Below are 12,350 nucleotides of genomic sequence, written 5' to 3'. Positions count from 1 at the left end.
GCGAACAGCTGTTTACGTGAGCCATGTGGCACTGAACTTCAGAAACCGCCGTTGCGCACTCCAAAACAAATCTTAACACGTTTTTAAATTACTAAACGTACATATTATTTGCTCCAAATCAAGGAAAGTCAATAATATTATAATGTAAACGTTTTGTTCACTACAATAAAAGAATTATGCAGCCTGTGCCACGAAACCTGGCAGTAAGCAACACTGGGTGTCGCACCAGTCACATTGTTAAAATCGCAATCATGTTAATTGGGCCCTATAAAAATCGCATTGCGATGCGTCCGACGGCACCGATTTTCGTCTTTCCAGTCGCAGCATGTGAAACAGCCTTTAGGCGTGAACTACGCATCCAAGACGAAGGAGAAAAACAAGTAGACGACAATAGCGCTGACTAACAGTTCGTTGTTAACAGTTGTTAGTCTGCACTCGTATCGTCTTCTTCCTTTTGTCCTTCGTGTATGTTGCACTGCCCACCTCTTAGGTAAGCAGACAACGTAAGGGGGTAAATATGACGTCATACTCATCTGACAAGGTATAAAGGTCATGGGTGCCAGTAAGAAACTGTATCGCACAGGTCTTTGAAGCACAGGTTCATTACGTAGTAGTCTCATTCGCTTAAGAAATTCAGCCACGGCTCGGAACGTAGCGGCATCAGGAATTACGCGATGTTTGGAGAAAACATGGCCCAATGTGGTTAATAACTCTGCGCAAAAAAAAAAGCACACTTCATCAAGTTACGCTGCAAGCCAGCTTGCATATGGCAGGTCAGAACTCGTTTCAGGTGTTGAAAGTGTGTCGGGAAGTCGGGCACAAACACAACAAAGTCATCTAAATAACTGGGGGACGTTTGACACTTCAGGCCACACATTATATTATCGATGATCCGTTTAAACGTAGCTGGCGCATTGCAAAGGCCGCGCGTCATGACATTAAATTCATGCAAGCCATCCGGTGTGACAAATGCGGAGGACAGCGATAAGTCTCAGCCATGGGTACCTGCCAGTGTGTAGAGCGAAGATCAAAGGAAGAAAAAAAAAATTGTCTTCCTGCTCGCAGTCAAGTGCGTCGCCTATGCGGGCTAAAGGTATGCATGGCAAAGATTTATGCGTGGAAAAAGTTAGTAGTCTGCACTTTCCCTGTCATCTTTTTATAGTGAAGCTGTATATGGTTAGGTTTCCGTATTTTTGTGCGTGCTTAGAAGAGATTCGCGTAGACCAAGAAATCGATATCGCAACGCCGCCGGTTGTATACGCCGGTGGTGTTGCCGCGTTGACGTCTAGCGTTCTCCTCCTCGGGGCATTCGAGATCCCGGCGGGCATCGCGCATACGCTTGACGCGGGCGGCCCGCCCGTCGTCGGTGGCCTCCTTCCGCCGCCTCCGTGCCTATTCACGTTTCTGCTCGCGAAGACGGTCTTCACGGGCGCGCTGCTGTGCCCGTAAACCCAATGTGTGCGCCTCTTTACTGCTACGTCAACATGCCCTAGCGGCGTTATCAGCAGTTGCGTTCTGCCGTGCAATAGGTAGGGCGCGTATGCGCACACATATTAAATCAATATAACCGAGCCGTCAATGCGCTTTAACCGTGCACGACACAACAAAACAGTTAGGCAACCATTCAGTTACCTTAACGTACATCAATATTCCCCGTTTCATCATGCTGTTTCATTATGGAACAAATTACCACAATAAGTAGTCAATGCTAATACAACAGAATTGTTGGTTCATTTGGTGAATATTTTTTCTTTTCATTAATAGCGTCCTGCACACAAGGAAGGAAATTAATTAATCCTCGTCTGTTTGTTCTACTAAAATTAGGTGAAACGCTGAATTGAGTGATATGTTTTGTGTTCATGGTTTATCACTACTTTGTTGTCGAGTTGCGAACTACTATTGTTCCTACTTCGTATTTGCTGTTAATTCTAAATTGCAAATGCTGATGTCTCTGATATTTTTTATTGTTCTGTATTTTTCTATTCTTCGATTTCTAGTCTTGTTTATTACCATTGATGTAACCACTCCTGCTTGGGTCCGAATAGGGCCTGCAGTATCTGTAAGTAAGTAAGTAAATAAATAAATAAATAAATAAATAAATAAATAAATAAATAAATAAATATAGTCATCCATATACACAGCTTCGCTGGCCATCCACCTTCACAGAGCATAATGGCACTGAATTTTTTGTTTTCCTATGCACTATGCACAGCACGTTGATAATTTAAGTTAAACATATCCTTTTACGTGACCTTGTTCAAACGATGATAAACGACGCAACATCTGATGAAAACCATCTTTCTTTTTAACAAGAATGATCGTAGATGCCCACGTACGACTTGATGGCTGAATAAAGCCGCCAGTGAGCATGTGGGTCACCTGCTCGTCAATAAAGCCGCCTCTCTGTGGCCGAAACCTGGTGCGGTCTCTGCCGCAGGAGCACGAGAGCGGCAAATCAGTCGATAATGTGGGAGACAGCTGTCGCTTGACCTAAAGAAGTACTGTGGCAATCAAACGAAGAACTGAATAGATTAAGAAGACGGAGAAGCGCGAGGCTGCGTCATAGAAAGATTGCGGTTGATGCATGCAGTAAAAGGGTGCGGTGATGAACTCGAAACCACAAGGTCTACAGCAGCGATGTAAGCAGCAGGTGCGTGTCGAAAAGTAAGTGCACCAGCTCAGCACGACCGAGGCACTCGTCGCACAACAAAGAAGCGGGAGCGACGTCGGGTGAAAACAAAGAGCGCAGCATTTATTCAACGCATTTTCTACATAGCCGACACCAACAGGATGCAAGAGACGTGAAATCTGTCTGTTAAGTGAAATCATTAACTATAACGAGCGCAACAATGAATCACAATGTTTCCAATCTTTTATACATAGGCAATACCGATAAAATGCTAGGTAAATGCAATCTGTCTAGTGAAAAAAAAATTCTCTTGAAAATAAAGAGCGGAGTAACTAATGTATTTTCTACGGAGCATACACGAATAGGATGCCAGGTACCTGAAATATGCCTATTGAATGAAAATATTTTGTTAATAATAATGAGTGCAATGATGAATCACTCTGTTTCAAACTTTTCTACATAGCCAACACCGATGAAATACCAGGTACGTGAAATGTCTCTATAGAAATAAATTTTCAGTTCAACATAAAGAGTGCGTCAATTTTCAATATATTTTCCACGTAGCCAGCACCAATAGAATGCCATGTAGGGGAATCTGTATATTGAATTGAATTATCTTTTTAACCATAATGAGTGGATTGATGAGTCACTTCGCTTCATATCTCTTCTGCATAGCCAACACCGATGAAATACCAGGCACGTAAAACATGTCTGTTTATATCATTTTTTAGTGGAAAATAGAAAGTGCAGAAATTAATCAATATATCTTTGCTTAGCCAATAACAATAGGATACCGCGTACATGAGATCTATCTATTCAAAAATGATGTCAACCATAATGAATGCAGCGATGAATCCCTCTGTTTTCAATCATTTCTAAATAGCCAACACCCATGAAATGCCAGGTACGTGAAATTTGTCTATCGGATCAAATTCTTCTGTTCAAAATATTAAGAGCAGCAACTAATCAATATATTTTCTAAATAGCCAACACCAATAGGATGCCAAGTACGTGAAATTTCTGTATTTGTAATGTTCCGTGCGTTATGGGCGTGTGCGAAGCATTGACCAAGCCGACATGGTGAAGGGCAAAAAACTGCTTGCGTCCTTTATTGCGCTTACTTATAAAGACACGCCAAGAGCAAAGAGGGAGAAGTAAAGAGAAAGGGCACGGCTCGTGCCGAGTAGAAATAGTGACGTTGGTTTGCGCTGGTAAGCGTACTATCAGATCATGATACATCCCTCTCCTTTTCAAAGTACACATATTAGAACAGCAGCTATGTAATGCCACGTCCTCACAGTATTAAAAAATCAAGAGTTCAAGACAACTGTTGTAAATTCGAGTCGTACTGCAGACGTTGAGGTGGTCTGAACTGGCCGCGAGATCTTCGTAATGATGTAGTGGGGTTTGTCGCCATTACAGGTGGTACGTTAATCTGGTCGGGCAGGTCGGGAGTGGCGTGTGTACTTTGCTGGCGTTCGTCAGTAGCGTGGTCATCTTCCAGTGCGTCCTGGATGAAAGCTTCACCTGTGGGGAGCAGATCTTGCCTGTTGCGATGGAGTGTTTTGTTGTCCTCTGTCAAGACTTCGTACGATCTTGGGTACACCTGCTTAACCACTTTCGCTTTCCGTGACCAAAACTTTTTCTTCAGCCTAACAGTCTGTCTCTTTTCCAGTGGTGGTAGAACCCGTCTCGAATATTTCTTTTGAACATGTTTCCGCACTTGCGTCCTCTGCTGGTTGCTGAAATAAGGAAGAGTCGATCTTAATCGCCTTCCTTGGAGTAGTTCTCCGGGTGATTGTCCATCTTCTAAGGGGGTTGACCTGTACCTAAGTAGCCCCAGCCAGAAGTCTTCTCTTGCTTCTTTCATCTTCTTCAATATTCATTTAGCTACCTGCACGCCTTTCTCATCAAGTCCGTTGAACATCGGGAACTCCAGGCTTGAGGTGACCTGTCGGAAGTCATACTTACTTGCAAACCGGCAGAAGTCTCGGCTTCTCAACTGAGGTCCGTTGTCTGTACACACCTTATACGGGACACCAGATCTCGCAAATATGTCTCCCAGCTTGTCAATGACGGTCGTCGCCGATGTGCCACGCAACTCCTCCACTTCTGGAAAGTTAGAAAGAGCGTCATACACTAAACGATACGACCTCCCACCGTATTCGAATAGGTGGACACCGACCTTATACCATGGGTAATATGGTGTAGTTTTACTGATGAGTGGTTCGGTTGGTCGATTATATGCATAGCGCTTGCACACTGCACACCTCTGGATCCTTTCTGTGATATCTGCGCTAATGTTTGGCCAAAAAAAATGAAGCTTCCTGCCCTTGATTTACATTTATTAAGGCCCATGGGGCCTTCACGCACTCGTGCCATCATCTCGTGTCTCATTAACACAGGCACGATTACTTTTGTACCTTTCAGTAGAATACCTTTCACAATTGACGGCTCGCCTGTGAAAGATTTCAGCTCTCCTTCAACTTTTTCACCATTGTGAACGGTCTGACGTACGGCGCGTAAATAGGGATCCTTATCAGTCTCTTCGTTTAGCCGCTTCAACGTGACGTCGCTGACAAGGGCTGTAACCGCACTCACAGCATGGATTTCCACATCGGCATCAGCGTCCGCGTCGCCCTGGTCTGGCATCACGGCTGTGGCTCGCGAGAGCATGTCTGCCAAGATGAGTTCTTTTCCTGGAACGTATCGAAGGACATAGTCATATTAGAGACGATGAGCAAAAGGTGAACAAGGTGAAAGCTGGAGCCAACGTTTCGACAAATGGACTTGTCTACGTCGCCTTGAAGACGACAAATCCACTTGTCGAAACGCTGGCTCATTCACCGTACTCACGTTTTGCTCATCGTATTGAATTTCCATCTCCCGCATTCCCCGTCTTTTCTCTGTATAGTCATATTAGAGCAGATGTACAAAAAAAAAACCTTTGTAGTCTAGGTGGCATACCAGTGATTGCTTTTTCAGCTATTAGCGGCGAGAATTAGGAGTGGCGCCCTCTCGCCAGTGACGTCACGGCCAGGACGCCGCTCGCTCCGGCTCGCTCGGCTACCGCGCGCGCTCGTTCCCTTCGTGTATGCTTGGGGTATAGGTGGCTCGAGCCGTACGTATGGAAGAACACGTTGTCTTTTGTCAGCCGCCATTCCTTAACCACAGTTTCTTCTTCAAAAGCGTGTGAGTCGAGAAACTTTGCGGCTTGGATATCGCAAGCTAGGTAGCGTTAAAGGAGTCTACTAGGTTTTGCAATGCATATATGCGCCGTGTCTATCGGTAAATTTTGACTAAAAAATGAATATCTGCAAATTCAACGCGCGAAGTTGTGTATGATGCTTCGCTAAGCACTTGACATTCCTTCAGTATTTAGCTATGAGAGGCATTGCATTTTACGTGGAAGAAAAATTTGGTAATTGGCGTCAACATGTTATCCGATATTAGAAAGGCACTGCCCAGCGAAGCTGTCATCATGATTCCTATTACTCTGGTGTGTTCTATTCAAATATGGCCATTCATTAATGCGTAAAAAAGTAGTTAGGTGCGCATTTCTTATGAAAAAAGTTTGCTGCTACTTTCATCCCCTTCTGAAACAGGCCTCCAAAAAACGAATTGCTCATGGCTGTTAACACGACGGCGCGTCATGTAGAGTATTTACATAGTTAATTCACAAACACTATAGTAGCAATCACCTGAGAGAAAAGTTTTGTTGTTAGGATCGAGAGCCACTCAATTGAAAGTGATGAAACGTTTCATAGTGGCCCTCAGTAGCCTTTATCGACAATATGGCACACCCCTGATCAAGTAACGGTAGCAATCGACTGTCCGTATGGCGAGGCACGCTATGTTCGCGAAACCCATCAGTTCACTACAACTTCGAATTAAAACCATGAAGCATTTTTTTTACAGCGCCAACTGGAATGGCTAACGTATTCTCGAGCTACTACACCGCAGCTTAGATTGCCTACAAAAGGAAAATTCAAGCACCTTCTGTCTCACCATGTCTCGATCCAGCGTTATTTAATTATACAAACGGATAACTATTCGCTTCGTCGCTACATAAAAGAGAACCTTGCAGGCTAAATTAAGTTTGTTCCAATCCAATCGCAAACATTCATAAAGAAAGCACCACAAGCCTTGCATATACTTTCACTTGATTTCTGACCCTCCAGCGGGGGAATTTCGATATCTTCAATATGTCCCATACTACTAGTCATTGACGCTTCGAATTCTTTCTGGCTGCAGCTATGCGGTCCAGCAGGCATACTTCACTAAAAAAATTGGGCCGAGCAGCCTGTGTCAGTTCGCCAAACAGATTCGTCATGTATACTCCTCAAGTAACAAGCACCAGTAAATTTCCCAAGTGAGTTTGATTTGATTTGCTTTATTAATTTCCATTCACACAGACACATGTACAGAGGAGTGGTAAATGGAGGTGGATGAGGGGAAAAAAGCCGCACAGACGCAGCTTGAGGTAACCTCACCCCGTTAGGTACAATATGGCTGCATGGAGTAACACATCAAGCGCCATATAAATTACATTTATATAGTGGCCATAAAACATTGCAGTTATACAATATATGAAAGGACAGTGAAATATTTCCACAATAACAATGCAAAAGACACTGCGGCATTGAAATAAATAAATGATATACACTTGGTAACGTAGACAAAAAAAGAGGAACATAACATACATTATTAATAATTACCAAACGCGCTCTATAGAGGTGAGTTGAACGTGTAGCACGGAAAAGGGTATATATATTGGTACATTCCTATTTGTACTCTGTAAATAGCTGTAAGCCTTCATTACCTTTACTTCAAATTTCCGGCACCTAAAAAAAATAAACACGTGAAGAACTGCCTAATGTTGACAAGCAGTTAAAGAAGCAAGTGAGGCGCGTAGAATCTAAGCTCCAGTATTAGTTAAGTCCCCGTGCTACTGCCGAGCGTTTCTGTGAGGAAATGCAAAAATTCGATATTATACCATGAACTATTCGTCGTGAGCAAACCTGTTTTAGCGGAATAATATCAACGTAACTGCTGTAGAAGTCATATATAGCCAGCTTTCTGACATACTTGTTACACCGCGGCAGGTATGGTATGATAACTGGATTCCTATAGGCTATGCTTTTGCGATTGTCTATCCGCGTATGAAAAACCCGCAATGGGCTGGTCTGCGTCGCTTCGGCTGGCACTGTAGCGTTGCCTTCGAGAGCTGCATTGTTGTCTAAGAAATTAGCTCTTTCAATAAATGTTCGCAATGGAAGACGTCGTAAAAATATATTTGAGACGACTACCATAAGTATACAAGCAGAGAGAACGAGGGCGAACAAACGAAAACACCGCAGAAAGCGCCCGGACAACGCCCAAACTGTAGCAGACGACAGGCGCGAGTCCGTGCCCTGACGTCACGCGAGCGGCGCTCGCAGCGCCGCTCGCGTTCATTCCCGGGGCTAATAGCTATCAACGGTCGATGATCAGTTTCCAAGACAATCTTTTGACAATAGATGAAGTAATAAAACTTCTGGCAGCCGAAAGTCACTGCTAATGCTTCCTTTTGTATCTGTGAATAACGCTGTTTCGCGTCTCTCAGCACACTTGATGCATACGCCACATGATGCCATTCACTTCCGTGGCGCTGCATGAGAGCTGAACCCAAACCATCAGGCATACTTCACTAAAAAAATTGGGCCGAGCAGCCTGTGTCAGTTCGCCAAACAGATTATGTCTCGCCTAAATAGGTGCGTTGGTGTTCTAGCAAAATTTCGCTCATACCTTCCCGTATCCATAAAATTGTTAATTTATAACAGACTCTTCTTATCCCATCTTAACTATTGTTTCCTGGTTTGGGGAAATGCCACATCGTCTAACACTAGCAAACTGCATGTGCTACAAAAGAAAGCATTACGTCATATCACTAGTGCTGATTACAGTGCACACACTGCTGAACTGGTTCGTCAGTTTAAAATTGTTCCCGTGCCCAAACTTTACGAGTATTTTCTATGCATAAGATACAAAAAATCTGTATATAACAGCCAGCATGCATTTCTTAGCATATCATCGTTGAAAACGAACACCATTGTTTATCCATTCCGTAGTAAAGAATATTGGCACGTGCCATTTTTTCGTACTGAGCTTGGGTAGCAAATGTTAAGTCATGCACTTGCAGTTCTGTTGAACAAACTAATTTTCCAGGATATTCATGTAGAAATGTGCAGCATACGTAACATACGAGAGTTCTTCATTCCATGACGTCAGTACTCTTTTTCAACTGCTGTTAGTATTTTTATGTATGTATAATTACTGTCAAGCTGTTCGTATTACATTACATTGTATAACACTAGAGGTTAACCTGCAATGGCAAGCTGTTAAAATGCCTTGTTAATTGTCGCCCTTTTTGTATGCCTTGTATATTGGAGGCTCGGGCGCTTCTCAAGTGAATTGATTTTCACTTTTTTCCCGAGCATTCCCGTATTGTGATGATGCAAATAAACTTCAACTTCAACTTCATTCATTGATGCATCTGACGTCACTGTCGTTTCTTTCTGAGGGTCAAAGATAGCTAGCAGTGGCTGCTTGCCAAGGCTGTCGCCGATACTGTGCCTTACATGCGTGGAGGTTGGCGACCATGCAAATACTGCATTATGCTTGATTAGGCTGCGCAAAAAAGACGTCCTCTGCGACAAGGAGGTAAGGTACTTGGAAGAACAATTGGTTACACCCAGAAGACGCTGCGCTCCGTTTATCGGCCGGAATGGGCATCTGTTTCATGCACTCGATCAGCCGTTGGTTGGGCTTTACGCCGTCTTTCCAGATATCACCCAGAAATTCGACTTTGGTGAACACCAACCTTGCACTTCTCTGCGTTTAGCTTAAGGCCAGCTTGCCTAGCAGCTTCGAGTACTGAGCTCAACCGATGGTCATGTTGTTCCTGCAAGACTCCCCAAATCAAAATGTCATCTACATACACATGAACGCCCGGTAACGACTCGAATGTTTCGCGTAGAGTCTTTTGAAATACTTCTGAAGCTGACGCAATTCCAAAGTGCATCCGCAAGAACCTATACCTTCCGAAAGGAGTTGATGAAAATTTGATGAAAACCAGCTTTCGAGTCAAGTCGACTTTGCACCTTTGCACCGGCCAGTTCCGCCTCTATGTCCTCCCATCCTGGCACTTCGTAATGCTCCCGTTTTATGATAGCATTGATTATCCTGGGATCCATGTAAATCCTCAACTTTACATCTTTTTTCTTGACAGTTACCAATGGGCTTACCGATTCAGTCGGTTCGTTGACCTTTGTCACGATGCCTGCTTGCTCCATCCGCTTCAGCTCGTGGCGAAGTGGTTCCTTTAGGGCCAAAGGAACTCGTCTGGCCGCTTGAACCACTGGGACAGCATTCGCAGACAGGAACACCTTGTAGTGTCGCTGTATGCAGCCGGTACCTTCGAGTAGTTCGCCGAATTCCTGCATTACTTGTTCGGAGTTGATTGCTGCCACTGCGTCGACTGTCCTGGAAACTAGCCCGAGCAATTCACTTGCCTTGAGCCCGTGCAGTGCCTGCCTTCTTTTCTCCGAGACGCAGAAGTCCAAATGCTGGCGTCTGTCACCGATGACTACTTCTTGGCTGATGACCCCTAGGTGTTTGATGATGGCCCCATCGTATGACCGCAAGTGGTGTTGCTGCGTTTGACAAGTGGCATTGGCCGCAGCTTCCTGTAGGCTGAATACGGGATGACGTTAGCTTGAGATCCCGTGTCGACTTTGAATTTGAGTTCGTCGCCGCCAAGGCTCGCTATCACCATACAATCAAGTTCATTCCGTATGTTACCGGTACACACATCTAAAATTTCGAAGTCGTTGCCATCACCGTCATCCTGGAGCTCATCCACGCGCGCCGCTCTTCTGCAGCAAACAGCAAAGTGATTTCTTGCGTTTCAGATTCTGCAAGTTTTGCCATAAGCTGGGCAGTCGCGTGGCCTATGTTCTCTGCCAAAACGTGAGCATTTGAACGTTTTTGGATGCTTGCTTGAGATCCGAGCGACATCGAAGGGATCTACTTCGTTTACGTTAACCGCCCATACTTCGCATTGCACAGCTGCTGCCTCTGATGCCTTGCAAATATTTTTCGGCTTTAGCCAGCGTGAGCTCGTTGTCTTGCAGGAGTTTGGCCCGGAGGCTGTCACTGCTAATGCCGATCACAATTCGGTCGCGAATCATGGAGTCTGTTAGCTCTCCAAAATTGCACGATCGGGCTTGCATCCTCCCGTCTCGTGCGAACTGTTCAAAACTCTCCCGCGCTGTCTGCATCCGCTTCCGGAACAGATACCGCTCGTACACTACGTTTGTTTCAGCCGCTCAGTATGCGCCAAACTTGACAACGACGTTCTCGTAGTTTTTGCTTTCACCTTCGCTGAAGAAGTTCTTGAAAACTTCTAATGCGTCCTCCCCTGCTAAGCTAAGTAGTACAGCTGTGTTCGCTACCTTGCTCAGGGGCTTGTCATGCGGCTTTGTTACCGTGAAGTAGAGTTCCCGCATCTGCTCGAATCGTTGCCAATTCTTGCCCATATTACCTGTCATGAGTAGTGGTACCGGTGGCTTCAGCACGTCCATTTCTGTCCCTGGGTGCACCCGAAGTCCTGCTCCCGCTGGAAAGTGTTGCACCGGGCGGCCACTTCTGGCACCATGCAACGTTCCGTGCGCTATGTGCGTGTGCGAAGCATTGAGCAGGCCGACATGGTGAAGGGCGAAAAACTGCTCGCGTCCTTTATTGCGCTTGCTTATAAAGACACACCAAGAGCAAAGAGGGAAAAAGTAAAGAGAAAGGGCATGGCTCGTGCCGAGTAGAAATAATGACGTGGGTTGCTCTGGTAAGCATACTATCAGATCACGATACACTATTGATAAAAATTCTTTTGTTATTTCTAATGGTTGTAGCAATGAATCACTCTGTTTTAAATCTTTTCTAAATAGCCATCAACAACGCTATGCCCTGTACGTGAAATATGTGTATTGAAAGAAATTATTCTCTTGAAAATAAAGAGTGGAGCAATTAATGCATTTTCTACGGAGCCTACACTGATAGGATACCGGGTACCTGAAATCTGTGTATTGAAAGAGAATATTTCTTAATCATGATGAGTGCAGGGATGAATCACCATATTTTCAAACATTTCTACATAGACAACACCAATAGGATGCCAGGGAAGTGAAAGTTCTCTATTGAATGAAAGTATTTCGGTAACCCTAATGGGCACATTGAGGAATCACTCTGGTTCAAATCTCTACAAGATAGCCAATACAATAGCAATACTGAGGCAACGCCAATGAAATACCAGGTACGTGGAATCTGTTTGTTCAAATGAATTTTTCCGTTGACAATTAAAAGTGCAGAAAATAATCAACATATTTTCTATATAGCCAACACCAATAGAAACCTAGGTACGTGAAATATGTCTAAAGAATGAAAGTATTTAGGTGACCATAATTAGTACTGATGAATCACTCTGTTTTAAATCTCTACAAAATAGCCAATACCAATGAAAAGCCAGGCACGTGAAATCTGTCCATCGAATTAAATGATTATTTTCAGAATAAATTGTTCAACAATTGATCAATATAATTTCTACATAGCCAACACCAGTAGGATGCCAGGTAGGTGAAATCTTCCAATTGAATGAAATTATTTTGGTAGCCATAATGACTGCAGC

At 44.1% G+C, this 12,350-nt stretch overlaps 1 long non-coding RNA gene across 1 annotated transcript; it reads right to left on the bottom strand.

Annotated features, from left to right (window-relative positions):
- Positions 1-3,723: 3,723 nt before the first annotated feature.
- On the bottom strand, positions 3,724-11,371 carry LOC135920368 (uncharacterized). The gene is made up of 3 exons (XR_010570234.1): positions 9,916-11,371; positions 5,231-5,328; positions 3,724-4,741 (listed from the first exon to the last, which is right to left on the bottom strand). It is a non-coding gene; the product is annotated as an uncharacterized lncRNA (long non-coding RNA).
- Between the last annotated feature and the right edge of the window lie 979 nt (positions 11,372-12,350).

The sequence above is a fragment of the Dermacentor albipictus genome, unplaced genomic scaffold (assembly GCF_038994185.2).
Source record: "Dermacentor albipictus isolate Rhodes 1998 colony unplaced genomic scaffold, USDA_Dalb.pri_finalv2 scaffold_13, whole genome shotgun sequence".
Taxonomy (NCBI): Eukaryota; Metazoa; Arthropoda; class Arachnida; order Ixodida; family Ixodidae; genus Dermacentor; species Dermacentor albipictus.
This window is presented reverse-complemented; position numbering and strand designations above follow the sequence as displayed.